The sequence below is a fragment of the Monodon monoceros genome, unplaced genomic scaffold, assembly GCF_005190385.1.
Source record: "Monodon monoceros isolate NGI ecotype Baffin Bay Population unplaced genomic scaffold, NGI_Narwhal_1 Super_Scaffold_10, whole genome shotgun sequence".
Classification (NCBI taxonomy): domain Eukaryota; kingdom Metazoa; phylum Chordata; class Mammalia; order Artiodactyla; family Monodontidae; genus Monodon; species Monodon monoceros.
This window is the reverse complement of record NW_021703766.1, coordinates 34,883,428-34,900,979: the sequence shown is the minus strand read 5'-3', so window position 1 is coordinate 34,900,979 and position 17,552 is coordinate 34,883,428. Positions and strand designations below refer to the sequence as shown.

At 40.8% G+C, this 17,552-nt stretch overlaps 1 non-coding gene across 1 annotated transcript; it reads right to left on the bottom strand.

The window, feature by feature from the left end:
* Window positions 1-4,859: 4,859 nt before the first annotated feature.
* On the bottom strand, window positions 4,860-4,966 carry LOC114890083. The gene has a single exon (XR_003792221.1). It is a non-coding gene; the product is annotated as a U6 spliceosomal RNA (small nuclear RNA).
* Between the last annotated feature and the right edge of the window lie 12,586 nt (window positions 4,967-17,552).

The window sequence follows — 17,552 nt, the reverse complement described above, 5'->3', positions numbered from 1 at the left end:
TCTCTTGTACACAGCATTGAGCTGGATCATTTTTTAAAAATCCATTATGCCAATCTCTGCCTTTAGTTTGGCATGTTTAATCTATTTATATTTAATGTAATTACTGACAAGGTAGGATTAACGCCTGACATTTTTCTATTTGTTTTCTACATATCTTGTATCTTTTTCTCTACTAATTTGCAATTACTGATGCCTTTTGCATTAAATATTTTATAGTGCACTGTCTTAATTCCCTTCTTGTTTTTTTACTCTGCTTTTTAAAGTTATTTCTTAGTGGTTTCCCTGAGTATTAGAATTAACATCTTAATTTAAAGCAATCTAGTTTGGATTAATACCAACTTCATTTCAATCTTATACAAAAACTGCTCTAATATAGCTACATACCCTCCCCCCACTTAGTGCTATTATTGTCATACAAATTACATTTTTATACATTAGAAGCCCATTTACATAGTTTTATAATTATTGCCTTATGTGGTTGTCTCAAATAAGAAAGGAGTAGTAAATCAACTATACTTCAATAAAATTTTAAGAAATATATTAATTAAATTTGTAATGATTTTAAAAAGTCATAAAGGAGTACAAAAAAGTTACAAACAAAAATACATTTATACTGTCTTTTATATTTACCTATGTAGTTACTTTCACTAGTACTCTTTATTTTTTGTGTATATTCAAGTTATTGTCAGGTGTTCTTCCATTTCAGCCTGAAAAGACTTCCTTTAGTATTTCTTATAGGGCAGGTCTACTGGTGATGAATTCTCTGAGAATGTCTAAATTTTTGAAGTATAGTTTTGCTGGATATAGAATTCATTTTTAAAAAAGTAATTAATTGATTGATTGATTGATTTTTGGCTGCATTGGGTCTTTGTTGCTGTGCGTGGGCTTTCGCTAGTTATGGTGAGCGGAGGCTACTCTTCATTGTGGTGGCTTCTCTTGTTGCAGAGCATGGGTTCTAGGCGCACAGGCTTCAGTAGTTGTGGTACGTAGGCTCAGCAGTTTTGGCTCAGGGGCTCTAGAACGCAGGCTCAGTAGTTGTGGCACATGGGCCCAGTTGCTCCGTGGCATGTGGGATCTTCCCAGACCAGGGCTCGAACCCATGTCCCCTGCATTGGCAGGCAGATTCCTAACCACTGCGCCACCAGGGAAGTCACTGCAGGCAGATTCTTAATGACTGAGCCACCAGGGAAGTCCCTGGATATAGAATTCTTGATTGATAGTCTCCCTCCACCCCCAGCATATTGGATATGTCATTGCACTGCCTTCTGGCCTCCATGGATTCTGATAAGCCAGCTGTTAATCGTTTTGTGGATCTCTTGTGTGTAATGAGTTTTTTTTTTTCTTGCTATTTTCAAGATTCTCTGTCTTTTGAAAATTTGGCTGTGATGTGTCTAGATGTGGATTCTTTTGAGCTTATTTTACTTAGAGTTAGTGATTTTCTTTGATACATAGATTTTTAAAATAAAATTTGGGAAGTTTTTTGGTCATAATTTCTTCAAATATTCTTTCTGTCCCTTTTTCTCTCCCTCCCCCCTTCTGTGGGTCTCATTGTGTGTATGTTGATATGCTTGATTGTGTCCACAGGTCACTGACACTCCATTAATTTTTCTTCATTCTTGTTTTCTTTCTGTTCCTCAGGCTGGATAATCTTATTGAACTATCTATAAGTATGTTTATTCTTTCTTTTAGCAACTCACATCTGCTGTCGAACCCCTCTAGTGAATTTTTCCTTTCGGTTATACTTTTCAGGTCCAGATCTCTATTTAAAAAAATGTTTTTTTCTTTTTAGTGATATTTTCTATTTAGCAAGACATTATTTTCATACTTTCCTTTAATTCTTTAGGTATGGTTTCCTTTAGTTCTTTGAACATACTTATGATAGCTTGTTTAAAGACTTTATATGGTAAGTTCAGCATCTGGACTTCCTCAGGGACGGTAACTTCTGACTGCTTTTTCCCCTGTCTATGGGCCATACTTTCCTGTTTCTTTGCATGACTCATAGATTTTTGTTGAAAACTAAACATTTAAAATAATGTAATGTAAACATCAGATTTCTCTTCTTTTCCAGGGTTTGTTGTTTCTGCTGATTGCTTCCTTAGTGACTTTTCTGAACTAATTCTGTATTCTTTTGTCATGTGTGGGCATTGAAATCTCTGTTCCATTAGCCTAGTGCTCAGCTAGTGATTAGAGAGATTTTCTTACATTCTTGGACCCCCCCACGCACCCCAAATCTCCCTATCTTTGCAAAGTGGCTCTGTGTGTTTGTGTTGGGGCACACCTTCAACACTCAGCCAAAGCCTCAAGATCAGCCCAAGGTGAGAGATTAGTATTTCTCAGGCCCTAATCTTCTTAGCCCTGCACATGCACATGGCCTTCTAGATCCACAGAAATATGCTGGAGTTTTTCAAAGCCCCTGATGGACATCTCATTCTCCAGATTTTCCTTTTACATTTTTGGACAAGCTTTTTGTTTGCCCTCTCTGGTATTACCTCCTCAGGAAGCTATGAGGTTAAACAGTTGCTGTTGATTGCTTTTGACAAAGGTCCTGAGGATAGGGTTTTTCTTACTGAGTGATCTATGAGTCAGGTCAAATAAGACAAGCTTTACAGTGGGGCTTTTCCAGAAAGCTGTCAAGTCAAAGAGTTACAGATCTCGGGTGGGCTTTGTTGGGAGCTTCAGACCTGTTCTAACCTCTCCAGTGGTTACTAAGCTACTGGTTTTAACAGCTATCATGGCTGTGAGTCTTCTGGTTTCCAAACCAATCATGGAGCTGGGGAGACAGTATGAGAATAGGACAAGTTAAAATGCTACACAATTCATTCCTCTTTCTAATATTCAAACTTTTTCCTTATATAAAAACTCCTTTATTGCTGAAAGCTGGTGGTTTCTTAAGTTCTGAAAAAGTGTGTTTTTTTGGTTTGTTTTACATTTTTACTCAGTGTCTTTATTGTTGTTTTGGAGGAGTGGATTTTTTTGGAGATCCTCACTCCACTGTTTTGAAAGGGCTTCTTTCTATCTTATATTTTACTTCCACATATACTTTAAACACCAAGAGACATAATTATTATCTTATTTGATCTGTTTTCATTTAGAGTTAATGCTACACTTACCCTTCTACTGTTCATCATTCATCTACTCTTCATCTACTGTTCATCATTCCTTCTTGCATTACTGCACCTCCATCTTTAATAATTTTCCTTCTGTTTAAAAAAACTCCTTTAGTGTTTCTTTTATTCCCATATGCTAGAAATGCATGCTCTAAGTTTTTGTTCGACTGACAATATTTTCATTTTACCTTCATTTTGGAAAGATATTTTCATTGAGAATAGAATTCTAGGGTGGCAGTGATTTCGTTTGTGCTCCATAAAGATTCAATTGGATTGTCCTCTAGGCTACCATAATTTCTGCTGAAAAATTGCCAGTCTTGTTGTTCTTTTGAAAGTAATGTGTCTTTTATCCTCTGGCTGCTTTTAAGAGTTTCCTTTGTCTTTGATTTTCAGCAGTTTTAATATGGTGTAATTAAATGTGTTTTTCTTTATGTTTATTCTTCATGGCATTCATAGAGCTTCTTGGATCTATGACGTGGTATCTTTTATCACTCAGCCATTTTCTCTTCAAATACTGCTGCTTTCCCTCTCTATCTTTTTGTCTCATTCTGAAATTCCAATTTTATATACGTTTGGCCTTTTTACCATATCTCTTAAATTTTTTTTTTTTTTTTTTGCGTATGCGGGCCTCTCAGTGTTGTGGCCTCTCCCATTGCGGAGCACAGGCTCTGGACGTGCAGGCTCAGCAGCCATGGCTCATGGGCCCAGCCGCTCCGCGGCATGTAGGATCTTCCCGGACCAGGGCACGAACCCGTGTCCCCTGCATCGGCAGGCAGACTCTCAACCACTGCGCCACCAGGGAAGACCCCATATCACTTAAATTTTTTACTGAATGCTAGACATTGCGTATAAAAATATTGTATAGATAATTTGAGGCTCTCATGGCGTTAGTTTCCTTCAGAGAGGATTTACTTTTGCCTCTAGCAGTTAGTTTGAATAAATGCAGATTACCTTAATCCAGCCTGAGTCTGAGTTGGTTTGAAAGTGAGTTTTAGTCTTTTGAAGAATCAGGCTATTTCCATTTCACCTTTATTCCTAGGGTGTGGCTCTTCTGGGATGCTAATTGGAGCCCAATACTGCTTATGAATCAGTAAAGAGCCAAGGGGAAGCTCCTGAGCCTCTTAGCCCTATGGCACTAGTTAGCCCTATGGTTAATGCCTCAAAGTGGAGCTGGGCATAATGCCAGGCTCACTTCAATGCACCCTCTTTTCTCAGGCTCTTTTTTTTTTTAAAAACAAAAAACATCTTTATTGGAGTATAATTGCTTTACAATGCTGTGCTAGTTTCTGCTTTATAACAAAGTGAATCAGCTATACCTATACATCTATCCTCATATCTCCTCCCTCTTACGTCTCCCTCCCTATCCCACCCCTCTAGGTGGTCACAAAGCACAGAGCTGATCTCCCTGTGCTATGCGGCTGCTTCCCACTAGCTATCTATTTTACATTTGGTAGTGTATATATGTCCATGCCACTCTCTCACTTCATCCCAGTTTACGCTTCCCCCTCCCCGTGTCCTCAGGTCCATTCTCTACATCTGCGTCTTTATTCCTGTTCTGCCTCTAGGTTCTTCATAACCTTTTTTGTTTTTTTTTTTAGATTCCATATATATGTGTTAGCATACGGTATTTGTTTTTCTCTTTCTGACTTACTTCAGTCTGTATGACAGATTCTAGGGTCCAGCCACCTCACTACAAATAACTCAATTTCATGTCTTTTTATGGCTGAGTAATATTCCATTGTATATATGTACAAAAATATGGAATGCTTCACAAATTTGTGTGTCATCCTTGCACAGGGGCCATGCTAATCTTTTCTGTATCATTTCAATTTTAGTATATGTGCTGTCAAAGCAAGCACCTTCAGGCTCTTTAAGTCCTAACTATCTTCAAACAACAACAAAAATGTTTAAGTAAACTTTTTATTTTGAAATAATTTTTTAATTACAGAAGTTTGCAAAATAGTATAGAGTCCCCATGTATCCTTCATCCAGTTTCCCCTGTTGATTACATCTTGCCTAACCTTTTTACATTTGTCAAAACCAATAAGTTAACATTGAAATAATGCTATTAAGTGATCTACAGACTTTATTCAGATTTCTTCAGGTTTTTCAGGATGTCCTTTCTCTGCTCTAATACCCAATCCAGGGTACTGCATTGTGTTTAGTTGTCATGTCTGTAACACCGTCTGTAACCATTTTATCAGTCTTTATTATTTGTTTTTCACAACCTTGATAGTTTTGAAGAGTACTAGTCAGGCATTTTGTAAAGGATCTCTCAATTTGGGTTTGTCTGGTGTTTTCTCATGAATAGACCACAAAGTACCATTCTCATTACATCATATCAGGGGGTACGTGTTATGAACTAAATGCTTGTATCACACCCCCACGCCCCGTCCACCAAATTCATTTGTTGAAGCCCTAACCCCCAATGTGATGGTATTTGGAGGTGAGGCCTTTGGGAGCGAATTAGGTTTAGATGAGGGAGGTGCCCTTATGATGAGATTAGTGTCTGTGTAAGACTAGACAACAGAGAGCTTGTTTTCTCACCCTCTTTTTACCACGTGAGAACAAAGTGAGAAGGTGGTCGTCTGCAAGCTAGGAAGAGAGCTCTCACCAGGAACCGCATCTGCCATCACCTTGATCTTGGACTTCCAGCCCCCAGAACTGTGAGAAATAAATGTCTGTTTAAGCCACACAGTCTGTGTTTTTGTTTTTGTTTTTGTACAACAGCCTGAATTAAGACAGTACATGATGTCAACGTGATTATTATTGGTGATGTTAACTGTGATCATTTAGTTAAAGTAGTGTCTGTCAGATTTCTCCACTGTAAGGTTAGTGTTTTCCCCTTTCTGTACTATATTCGTTGGAAGTGGGTCTCTAAGAACAGCCCATGCTCATGGAGCATTAAGGTCCACATTCATGGAGAATTAGGGAAAAGTGTTTACTTGCCTAATTTGAAATTCTTCTGTATGGAAGATTTGTCCCTCAAACAGATTTTTACTTTTGTTTTGATTAAACCAGTGTTTCTATTTCTTCTCAGTGAAAGCTAATTTGTTGTGGCTGCTTCTTAAATCTTCTGCATTTCTTTAAAAAAAAAATATATATATATACATATATGGGGGGGAAAGAGAGAGAGAGAGAAAATGATTAACAGTGATTATCTCTGACATCTGTGACAAATGGGATTATATATATACATGTATTTGGGGGGGTTCCATTTTCTACAGTCCTGTACCATTTGCATATTTTATAATAAGCATGTATTTTATATTATAATCAGTAAAAGAAACAATGATACTTTCTCCATTTTGTAAAAATAGCAGAAAAAAACATTTTTGTTCCAATGATCTATGACTATGTCTCAGTGAAGGGAAAAATCGAGCTTACCGTCTGGATTATTTAGCCCTCCGAATTACATCTTTTCCTATAAATTGCATTTTTGGATGTTTGAGGCACAGGGAGCTGCACTCTTGGGTTAGTATGCATGATGCCAAAAAACTGGGGGTCTGTTGTTCCAATTCTGGACCCACTCTTTCTGGCTGAGTGATCTTGACCAATACCTATTTCTCTATGCCTCTGTTTTCTTGTGAGAAAATGGAGGTAATCATTATACCCACCCCAGGGGTTGTTGTGAGGAATAAACGAGATAATGAATGTGTAATACTTTGTATAGTGCCTCACCCACAGAATGCTTAATTCATGTTAACTATGATTATTATTAGGGGCCAAGTGTAGGCTCAGAGGGGAGTCAGTCTTGAGCTTAGTCATTCTGGATCCTTCTCTTTGCTGTATCTCCCTTTAGAATCCTGCTTATTGTCATGGTTCTTTCAGATCTAATTTTCTCTATAATTTGGGTTGCTAAGCAATAGTGCTATTTTCCACATTGGCCAAGCTTTATAAATATGTAAATGAAATAACGGAGCCAGGAACAGGTCCAGGTCTAGGGGCTTGCTTTGCACTCTTTGTTCTGTAACGGTGGAGTTTTTTCTTCTTTTTAATCAAATAAATAAGCAGCCAACGCACTTCAGTCTCACCATGATCCCTCCTAGTCGGGAATTAGGTCTGATCCCCCAAGGGCCTGGAGTTGAGCCCAGTAGCTGGAGGTGTCAGGCTATGGTGACTGAGGTTGCTGAAGCATCTGAACTCAGCAGGTGCCGGGACGGATGACGCCCCATGTGCGCATTAGCTCGAGGCACCAGGGGACCAACCCAGTGCCACGTGTGTTGAAAAGCACTGAACACCCTCTGCGATGTGATCAGCTGATCACTTCAATGGGAGCTTGTTCCGTTCCTGTTATGGAGACTAATCTGTGTTGTTTGGATGTGTTAGACATTCCAGCTCCACAAAAGACATCAGTGACCATGAATACATGAAATGTGTTTGCATTTCCAAGTAGTGGGTTGAAATTTTATCATTTTCTATTTCTCCATCTGTGTCTCATTATCCTGAAGCAACTCCTTCCCTGTTTGCTGGATTCTAGGCCCCGGGTTTCATTCAAATGAACAAGTTTTCAGACAGCAAAATGAAAGGAAAATTGAATAGTTTCATTCATTTCCAACAGAAAGGAAAAATGAAACTAGGTTTCTTCCCTGTGCCTGTGATGACTATAGACAAATCTGTGTGTTCCAGGCATTGTGCTAGGAGTTTTGTACACGTGACCTCATTTCCTCCTCCCCCCAATTCGGCAAGGTCACCATTATTTTGTACTCCTGGGCCAGTCCTGGGCCTGGTTGCTGTATGATCGGATCCAGCCTTCATGTTTGCTTAATTGCTATCCCCTCCTGAAGGCATGGCTTGGCTTTCCCTCTCTGAGTTTACAGAAAGTAAAAATAGTAATTGTCAATCTTTGTCTCTTAAGTGTGGGATTTTTAAACAGAAAGATTGCCTGTTGAACTTGAACACTACGCCGGTCCACGCCGTGTGTCCTGCCCAGGTCTCCCCTTGCTCCTCCTCCCTTTCCTCTTCTTGCTTCAGGCCTCTGAGCTATTTTTACTTACCACACTTCTGACACCAAATGTGTGGTGTCTTGTCCACACCATTCTTCCAGCTGTGGGTCCTACAATTCAGTTCAATTCTGACACCATCTACCTGGAACCAGCATCAGATCCCACAAGTGAAGGGCTCAGTCCCACAAGACTGCTCCCACTTCAGATGCCAGTTACAAGTCCCAGGTTGTCACTGGTACTTTTGACCAACTGGTTATAAATTTAGAGGGTTCCCACAACCCCCTCTTCACGTTTGGTAATTCGCTAGTCCAACTCGCCGAACTCAGGAAAACACTTATGATTAGAAGTTTATCAGAAAGGATTCAACTCAGAAACAGCCAGTTGGAAGAGATGCATAGGGCAAGGTATGGGGGTGTGCACCACCCTCCTAGCACCCCGACATGTTCATCAACGTGGAAGCTCTCCAAACCCTGCTATTTAGGGTTTGTATGGAGGCTCCATCATGTAGGCATGATTGATTAAATCATTGACCATTGGTGATTAACTCAATCTCCAGCCTCTCTCCCCTTCCAGGAGGCCTGGAGGTGGGGCTGAAAGTTCCAAGGCTCTAATCATGCCTGGTCTTTCTGGTGACGAGCCCCCATCCCCCCAGCCACTAGTCATATCATTAGCGTACAAAAGACATCGATCACTCTGGACATTCCACGGGTGTTAGGACTGTTGGCAGGAACCAGGGACAAAGGCCAATACTTATTTTTTATGACATCACAGCTGGATTCCCCCAGCCAGTCAAAAAGAGCAGCAGAAGCTGGGGTTCTGAGAGCGAGAGATGCTTTGGGCAGCTTCGGTCCTTGACCCCAGCTGCCTTATGCTTCTCTATCTGTGTCAGTCTCCTAGATTCTCCAGAAATGCCTTCTGTGACTTATTGGTCAGTCCAAGTGTGAGAGTAATTTCTCTCTAATTGCAGCAAGTATGAAGTGGGTGGCAAAGTCAATTTTTGTGGGAATCAGACAGCAGGAAGGATGTACAAGTAGAGCGTGGCTTCTGCAATGTAGGTTGAGACCAGAAGCAGGCACAGGGAGTAGGTGATTAAAATGAAAGTTTCAAATAAAAGACACAAGTGGACCGGGGTGACAAGGCATCTCTGTCCTTGGTCTCTAGTTGAAATATTTCTTTAGACTAAGAACAAGACCTACTTTCTTCATGACAAAGGCAGGTGGATATGTTACCCTGAGTTTCTATACTGGCAGGTGGCAAGCTTGTGTGTACGTTGAGTTTAAAACAGTTCTTGCAGACTATCAAACACACCTTTTGTTTAACAGGTTGATCAACACTACCTCCCAGTCAAAAACCACTTGGAGCAGACAAGCTTCAGAAATTATGAGTATCTGCCTAACCAAACTTGAACAGATCAAAAGTCTTGCAGGGCACTATGAACTGATTGTGTGTGTCTCCTCCAAAGTAATATGTTGAAACCTAATCCCACTGTGATGGTATGTGGAAGTGAGGCCTTTGGGTGGTGATTAGCTCATCACAGCAGAGCCCTCATGAATAGGATTAGTGTTGTGAATGAAAAATATTGCCTGCCATATCAGTAAAAAAAGGACTTTGCAGCCATCAAGCCATCACATTAGAGCCTTGCCAACGGTGAGCTCAGGAAAGAAACAGAATGCCCGCCATTACAGCCACCCCCAACTGTGCGCCCTGAGGAAACTGAGGATGAGAAAATACAAGATACTGGCCCCAGATAGCTGATGTGCATATCAAAGGAATGATTTCAATGAGCCCAGATTCTTGCATCTTCCCATACATAGAAAAGCACTAAGTTCCTTAACTTGAGATATCTGCTTTTATTTTTTTTAACAGCAATCTTTTGATGTTTCTACTACCTAGTCTTTGCTGCAAAACTCCTATATATCTTGGCTACTCCCTGTTGCCTGTTTGGAACAGTCGCTCAGAGTTATCTGAGATGCTGTGAGTAGGGCTTGAAGTCCTCAGAAAGTCCTCAGAATAAAACATAACTCTTAACTTTTAGGTTGTGCATTTTTTTTCCGTCAGCAGTGTCCTTAAAATGGGGACCTCAGAGAGCTCTCTTGCCCCTTCCACCATGTGAGGACACAGAGAGAAAACAGCCATTTATGAACTAGGAAGCGGGCCTCACCACACATTGAATCTTCTGGCACCTGGATCTCAGACTTCCCAGCCTCCAGAACTATGAGAAATAAATTCTATTGTTTAGAAGTCACCCGGTCTATGGTGTTTTCATTATAGCAGTCCAAACTGATTAAGATACAGGGGGAAATAAGTTACTCCGGCACTTTCCTTGTTGAACAAAATCTCAATAGACTATTTTTCTTTTGGTCATACTTTGGTTCAATCAATATATAATATTTTCTCTAATAAACAATGCTGACAATTCACGTGGGCATTATAACTACCTTATAAAACATACCATGTTAACATTTCCTTTTCAGGACTTGAGAGTTTTTACAGACTCAGCCTCTTCAAAAAGGCTGAGATTATGAATTTTCCTTCTGAACTCCTCATTCCATGGTTATGCTTCCAAGTGGGGGTCCTTCCCACAGGCTGGCCTTCTTTCCTAGCTCCACAGAACCCTCAAGTCTTTGAAAGCATCCTTGCTTCCTTACCACAAGATGTCACAAGCCTTGCTACTGTCTTATCCCAAGTCCCCTCCACTCCCCACCCCCACCCCATCAGGAGGGCTCTGGTTCCTTTTGGTAAAAGATGGCAGCAGAAACCTGTGGACTTTAAAAAAGATGGACAACCTAAAATTTGAGAGTTATGTTTTATTCGGGATCTTACTGAGGACTATAGTCTGGGAATCAGCCTCTCAGAGAGCCCTGAGAAACTGTTCTAACCAGATAAGGGAGGAGCTAAGATACATAGTTTTTCTGAAAAAACAAAACAACAACAAAAACAGACAAACGAAAAACCATGTAGCTGAACATCAAAAGATTACTGTTAATCACAAAAAATAGACATCTCAAGTTAATGATTTTAGTGCTTTTCTATATATGAAGATGCAAGGGTCCAGGCTCATTATTCCTTTGATATGCATCGTACTATTTTGGGCCAGCATCCTGTTTTTCTCCATCCTGAATCCCCTCAGGGCACACTGTGGGAGACAGCTGCAGTGGCTGATGGCTTGATAACCACAACATTTTTTTGTCCAGAGGCCTAGATTTCTGGGTCCTGGGGGTGCACACCATGTTATGTTACCTGCTCTCACTGGGTGACTCCATAGACACCACACAGTTTTATTTCATCGACGGTACAGGAGCTTCACTAAAGCCCTTATATAAATGATGGGCTTCACTAAAGCCTATCATTTATATAAGAACTTTCCAATTTTTTTTTTTTTTTTGCAGTACGCGGGCCTCTCACTGCTGTGGCCTCTCCCGTGTGGAGCACAGGCTCTGGACGCGCAGGCCCAGCGGCCATGGCTCACAGGCCCAGCCGCTCCGCGGCATGCGGGATCTTCCCGGACCGGGGCACAAACCCGCGTCCCCTGCATCGGCAGGCGGACTCTCAACCACTGCACCACCAGGGAAGCCCAGAACTTTTCAATTTTTAACTCTTCCTTCTGGGTTACCAGCTTTCTTCTTCTCTTTAGATACCATGGTATATGTCACATTGAACTGCACTTATGTAACGTATCAGTTACAAGGCTCTCCAATGATTCTGTAGCATCAGCTATTAAACAAAAAAGGCCCATATTATCGAGCCCTTGAGTTAACTTCCCTACTTTATTCAATGTATTAGAAATGCATGGAACAGTATAACTAGAACAGTGACAATTTCTCCTAGGGTTCTGTGCCTTTTATTGATAAAACTATCTTATTAAAATCTCATAGAGAATTCCCTGGCAGTCCAGTGGTTAGGACTTGGTGCTTTCACTTATGGTGCCCAGGTTTGATTCCTGGTTGGGGAACTAAGATCCCACAAGCTGTGCGGTGTGGCCAAAAAAAAAATCTCATAAAGGAATATTTCAAATATATTTGCATATCACTGCAAATATGCTGAAACAAAGCCCATATTACAAAAATAAAGGCAAACAAACAAGAGAAGTTTCTTGACTTTATATTCCCTTCTGCCTCTCATTTCTTTGTTCCCCTTTTACAGAAATATCTTCAGAAGTGATGCTATATTCATGGTCTTCAATTCATGTCCTACCATCCTCTCTGAAACATACTCCAAAATGATATCTGCCTCCACTATTCCAGAACTGCTGCAAGGTTACCAGTGACCTTCCTGTGGCCACATTCAATGACTACCTCTCAGTTCTCATCTCACCTGACCCACCAGGAGCATACACAGTGGACCTTCCCTTTTCCTGGCAAAGCTCGCTTCACTTAGCCTCCAGGACTCTGCACTCTCCAAATTTTCCTCCTACCTCTCTGGCTGCCCCTTTTCAGGCGTCTTTGTTTATTCCTCCTCAGATCCTCAACTCCTAAACTTTGGGTACCCTGGGGCTCAGTCCTCAGGATGTGTCTATTCCAACTCCACTCCTTTGGTGATCTCAATCAATTTCATGACTTTAATTATCAACTCTTATGCCAGTTACCTCCAGATTTACGTCTCTAACTCAGACCTGTCCTTGACATCTAGACTTGTATTATAACTGAGATCCTGATCAACAATCTTCCCTTGGATGTTTAACAGACATCTCAGAGTTAACATGCACCCAAAAGAAACTGCTGATCTTCTCCCAAACCTGCTTTTCATTCAGTCTTCCCCCAAATAGTAATAGCTAGCACTTACCCAGTACTTACTCTGTGCTTTGCACTGTTCTAAGTGTTTTATGATATTAACTCATTAAGAAAAACAAACGACCTGATTAAAAACTGGGCAGCGGATCTAAATAAACGTATTTCTAAAGATGGCATACAAATGGCCAATAGCTACATGAAAAGATGTTCAGCATCACCAATCATCAGGGAAATGCAAATCAAAACCACAATGAGGGTTTCCCTGGTGGCGCAGTGGTTGAGAGTCCACCTGCTGATGCAGGGGACGCTGGTTCGTGTCCCGGTCCGGGAAGATCCCACATGCCGCAGAGCAGCTGGGCCCGTGAGCCATGGCCGCTGAGCCTGCGCGTCCGGAGCCTGTGCTCCACAACGGGAGAGGCCACAACAGTGAGAGGCCCGCGTACCACACACACAAAAAAACCCCACAATAAGATACCACCTGTTAGAATGGCTATTATCCAAAAAACAAGGAATGACAAATGTTGGCGAAGACGTGGAGAAAAGGGAACGCTTGTGCACTATTGGTGAGATTGTAAATTGGTGCAGCCACTATGGACAACAGTATGGAGGGTCCTCAAAAACTCAAAAATAGAACTACCATGTGATCCAGGAATCCCACTTCTGGGTATTTATACAAAGAAAACAGAACACTAACTCAAAACATATCTGTACACCTGCGTTCACTGCAGCATTATTTACAATAACCAAGATATGGGAACCATCTAAGTGTCCAGAATATTATATGTCAAGTATGCCTCAAAAAAACAAACAAACAATCAAACCAAAGAGAAAAAGCCTCATGACAACTTTATGAAGTAGCAATTATTATCTCCATTTTATAGATTAGGAAACCGAAGCATAGAAAAGTTCAGTGACAAGAAGTTAAGGACTCAGGCATTATGTGGCAAAGCCCTTCGGAACAAGAGCTCCACGAGAGCATAAATCCTTTTCTGTCTTATTTGTTGCTGTATCTCCAGGTTCTAGAACAATTGCTGGCACACAGGAGGTGATCAGTAAATGGTTATTGAATGAATGAATGAGTGTACAAGAGAAAGTTTCAAATATTTAAACATACCTGCAGAATTAGTACAATCACAAGGCCTTCAATCAGCTGGAACACTTTTACCCAGGCTGAACCACAGTGGTTTTCAGGACAGAGTGTGGGTGTATAGCTAGCAGCCAAGGTGCAGAGATGGCTTCTCTTGGCCCATGGTATCTGGGGATCTGGATACACTTTTCCTTCTCACCACCCTGTCCCCATGCGCAGGCCCTTAGGGGAGGCTCAGGTGCCCGGGCAGTGTATATCATATCTGTAGTGCTGCTGTGCTCTCCTCGTTCTGTCAGCAGAATAATACTTGCTATTATTTTTTTTCACTGCTGATCTTCCTGAAACTCTACTAAGTGCTTTATATGGATTAACTCAATTCTCTGAATCCGAAATGGTAGGCCCTTTGGTGAACACCATTTTACAGAGGAAACATAAGCTGAGATGTATTACTAACTCGACCAAGATCACAGTCAGTAGCAGATTGTAGAGGAATTGGTTTATCCCGAGGCAGTCACAGGTGAAAGCAGACCGTTTCTGGTGAGCTGGGCGTACAGGAATGGAAGAAAACGCCTGGCCGAGTCTGCACCACGTTCCTGGGGCCTTTCACCCTGGGGCACGCTGGGCTGATCTGCTGCTGGTCTTCAGTTAGTGCCCAGCTCCCACCACTGTTCGTACTGGCCAGACAGGGGCATTGTGCTCAGGATTTCCCCGATCTCAGAGCTCTAGAATTGCTTGGATGCCAAGGGTGGGGGAATCACTTTGGGTTGGAAGGCTAGAGGGCAGTGGGAACTTTGTGGGCTTCTCAACTTGCAGGGTACACACACGTTGGGTAACACTATTACTGGGTTGGTCAAATTTTCACTCCCATTCCACGCCTCTTTCCTAACGTCTGCACACTGCAGTGCAAGCTTAACCACTTTCAGGACCGCTTGCTGAGTAATGATCACTTTTACCGTTTTTCCTAAGAAGTCATGTGGTTCAAACAACAATCCCCTTTGGACACAGGCGTGGGAATCAAAACCTTTCACACAAAATGTTAGAAAAGCTTGTGATTTTGATAACTAAAAACACACCAATGCCTCCTTTCTGTTCTCCATTTCTGTCACTTTCATATTCCTGTGCACTGGCCAAGGGTGTTGTCAAAAATCACACCAGACAGCATGACCACTCTTTAACTTTTCTTCCTTGGTGGTTTCACTACTGACTTGCTCTTTTTGTTTTCTTTTTATTTTAACATTTGTGTTTTTAAAATTTATTCATTTAATTTTATTTTTGGCTGCGTTGGGGCTTCGTTGCTGTGCGCGGGCTTTGTCTAATTGCAACGAGCAGGGGCTACTCTTCTTTGTGGTGTGCAGGCTTGTCATCACGGTGGCTTCTCTTGTTGCGGAGCACGGGCTCTAGGTTCGTGGGCTTCAGTAGTTGTGGCTTGCAGGCTTTAGAGCACAGTCTCAGTAGTTGTGGCGCACAGGCTTAGTTGCTCCGCGGCATGTGGGATCTTCCCGGACCAGGGCTCGAACCCGTGTCCCCTGCGTTGGCAGGCGGACTCTCAACCACTGCGCCACCAGGGAAGTCCTTTGATTGTCTTTCATTTGAGTGGAAGTAACAGGCAGCGAGAGAACAAAGTAGCATCGTCCCAACGCGACTCATATTTATCAGATCTGGGCTATTTGGGGGACAAGTAAAATATTTTTTTCAGAATTGAAAACAAGCGTTCAAACAAACTTTGTACACAAATGCTCATAGCAGCCCTATTCATAATAGCCAAAGTGTGTTAACAGCCCAGATGTCCATCAACAGATGGATGGGTAAACAAATTGTGGTGTATATATACACAATGGAATATTATTCGGGCATAAAAAGAAATGAAATGCTGATACATGTTACAAAATGGATGACCTTAGAAACCAAAATGCAAATTTCATTTTATTATTATTATTAGTGGTAGTAGTAGTAGTAATAGTATTTGCCCACGCTACGAGGCTTGTGGGATGCTAGTTCCTTGACCAGGGATTGCACCCCGGGCCCTTGGCAGTTAAAACGTGGAGTTCTAACCACTGGACTGCCAGAGAATTCCCCTTATGTTAATTGTTTAAAAAGAGGCCAGATAAAAAAGACTATATACTGTGTGATTCCATTTATATGAAACATACTGAACAGGGAAATCCATAGAGACAGAAAGTAGATTAGTGGTTGCCAAGGGCCTGGGGGAGGGGGAAATAAGAAGTAACTGCTTAACGTGTATCAGTTTTTCTTTTTGGTGATGCAAATGATCTAGAAATATATAGTGGTGATGATTGCACAACATTATGAATGTAATAAATGTCACTAATATTTATATTCTGTACATTTTACCACAATTAAAAAAAACTTTCCTAGAAAGCAAAAGGAAAAAAAAATCTTTTTCAGAGCTCTTTGGGCATTATCTCAAAGTAATATTTACCCTAAATTCCCCAAAGGGAAAATTAACCAATTAAGATGTTGATTACACGGATGTATGCATTTGTCAAAACCCCTTGAATGGTACTTAACATTTGTGTGTTTCACTGCATGTAAATTTTATCTTAATAAAAATTAGCCAACCAATAGTGACAAAAAATACAACTGTACTACTTACAAAAATAATCTGTGGAAATATGATATTGTACTACCTATAGGGTAGGTTGAATTACACAGCTTCCAGGAATCCAAGTATTCATCTACACTCCTGTGTAGGGCTCTTGGAAGCATATCATAAAGTTATTTCAATTACCACTGAAATCTAGAAGGAAATCCCATGTGGAATTGCAATCAGGGTAGATGTTCAGCAGCCTGGAGGTCACAGCATGTTCCTGTTGCAGACGCTCACAACAGTAAGCAGCTTGCTTCCTGGTCACAGAAATCTGAACATGATTTCACTTAAAAGTTCTTCAGCTGTACAGCAGTCAATATGACAAATATCCATCGCAGATAAAAATGTTTACAGTTGTTACCTTGCTAGCTAATCCATTGCTATATCCTTAGGCCACCCTTGCACAATATAAAAAATCATGTGTTATTGTACCTGACAAATGCATCACTGAGAGATTTTTCTTCTATTTCAATTAGAAGCATCCAGTAACGCTATTCCAAACAGAAGCAAATATTTAACAACATTCACCAAATACTTATTAAATGTAAGGTACATAGGATTATAATATTAGCATTCAATTCTGTATCCCCAATTTCACATTAAATAGATTTCTCATTTTTTTATCGAATTGGAAGTTGAGGGTGATTGTGAAAGCTTTCAGTTCTCAAGGAATTTGGTCAGTTTTAGTGCTTATCTCTTCCTTGCTCATTTTTTATACCAGATAGAAATGGGGTTATATGAACAACCCTTTAAAATGGCCTAAGTTAAATAGTGCAAGGGGAAAAAGTGAAACTACATATTCCAGGAAAACAAAAATCTGATAGAGGAAAAAAGTTATTATAAAACATTTCTTGGCTCTGCATCAAACTTTCATATCGTCAAAATATATATCCTGCTTATTAAATTTCAATGTTTAGAATCTATAGTTAGACAACATACAGATATAACTTTGACTATAAGAAAGAAAATAAATGCTGTTAATTTTGTCAATGTAAAAGTTCAAATTGTAGAAGTTGAAAGGCAGAAGGGAGAGGAATTCAAAGTGAGGGGGCTAACTTCATCTCACAAAGAAGG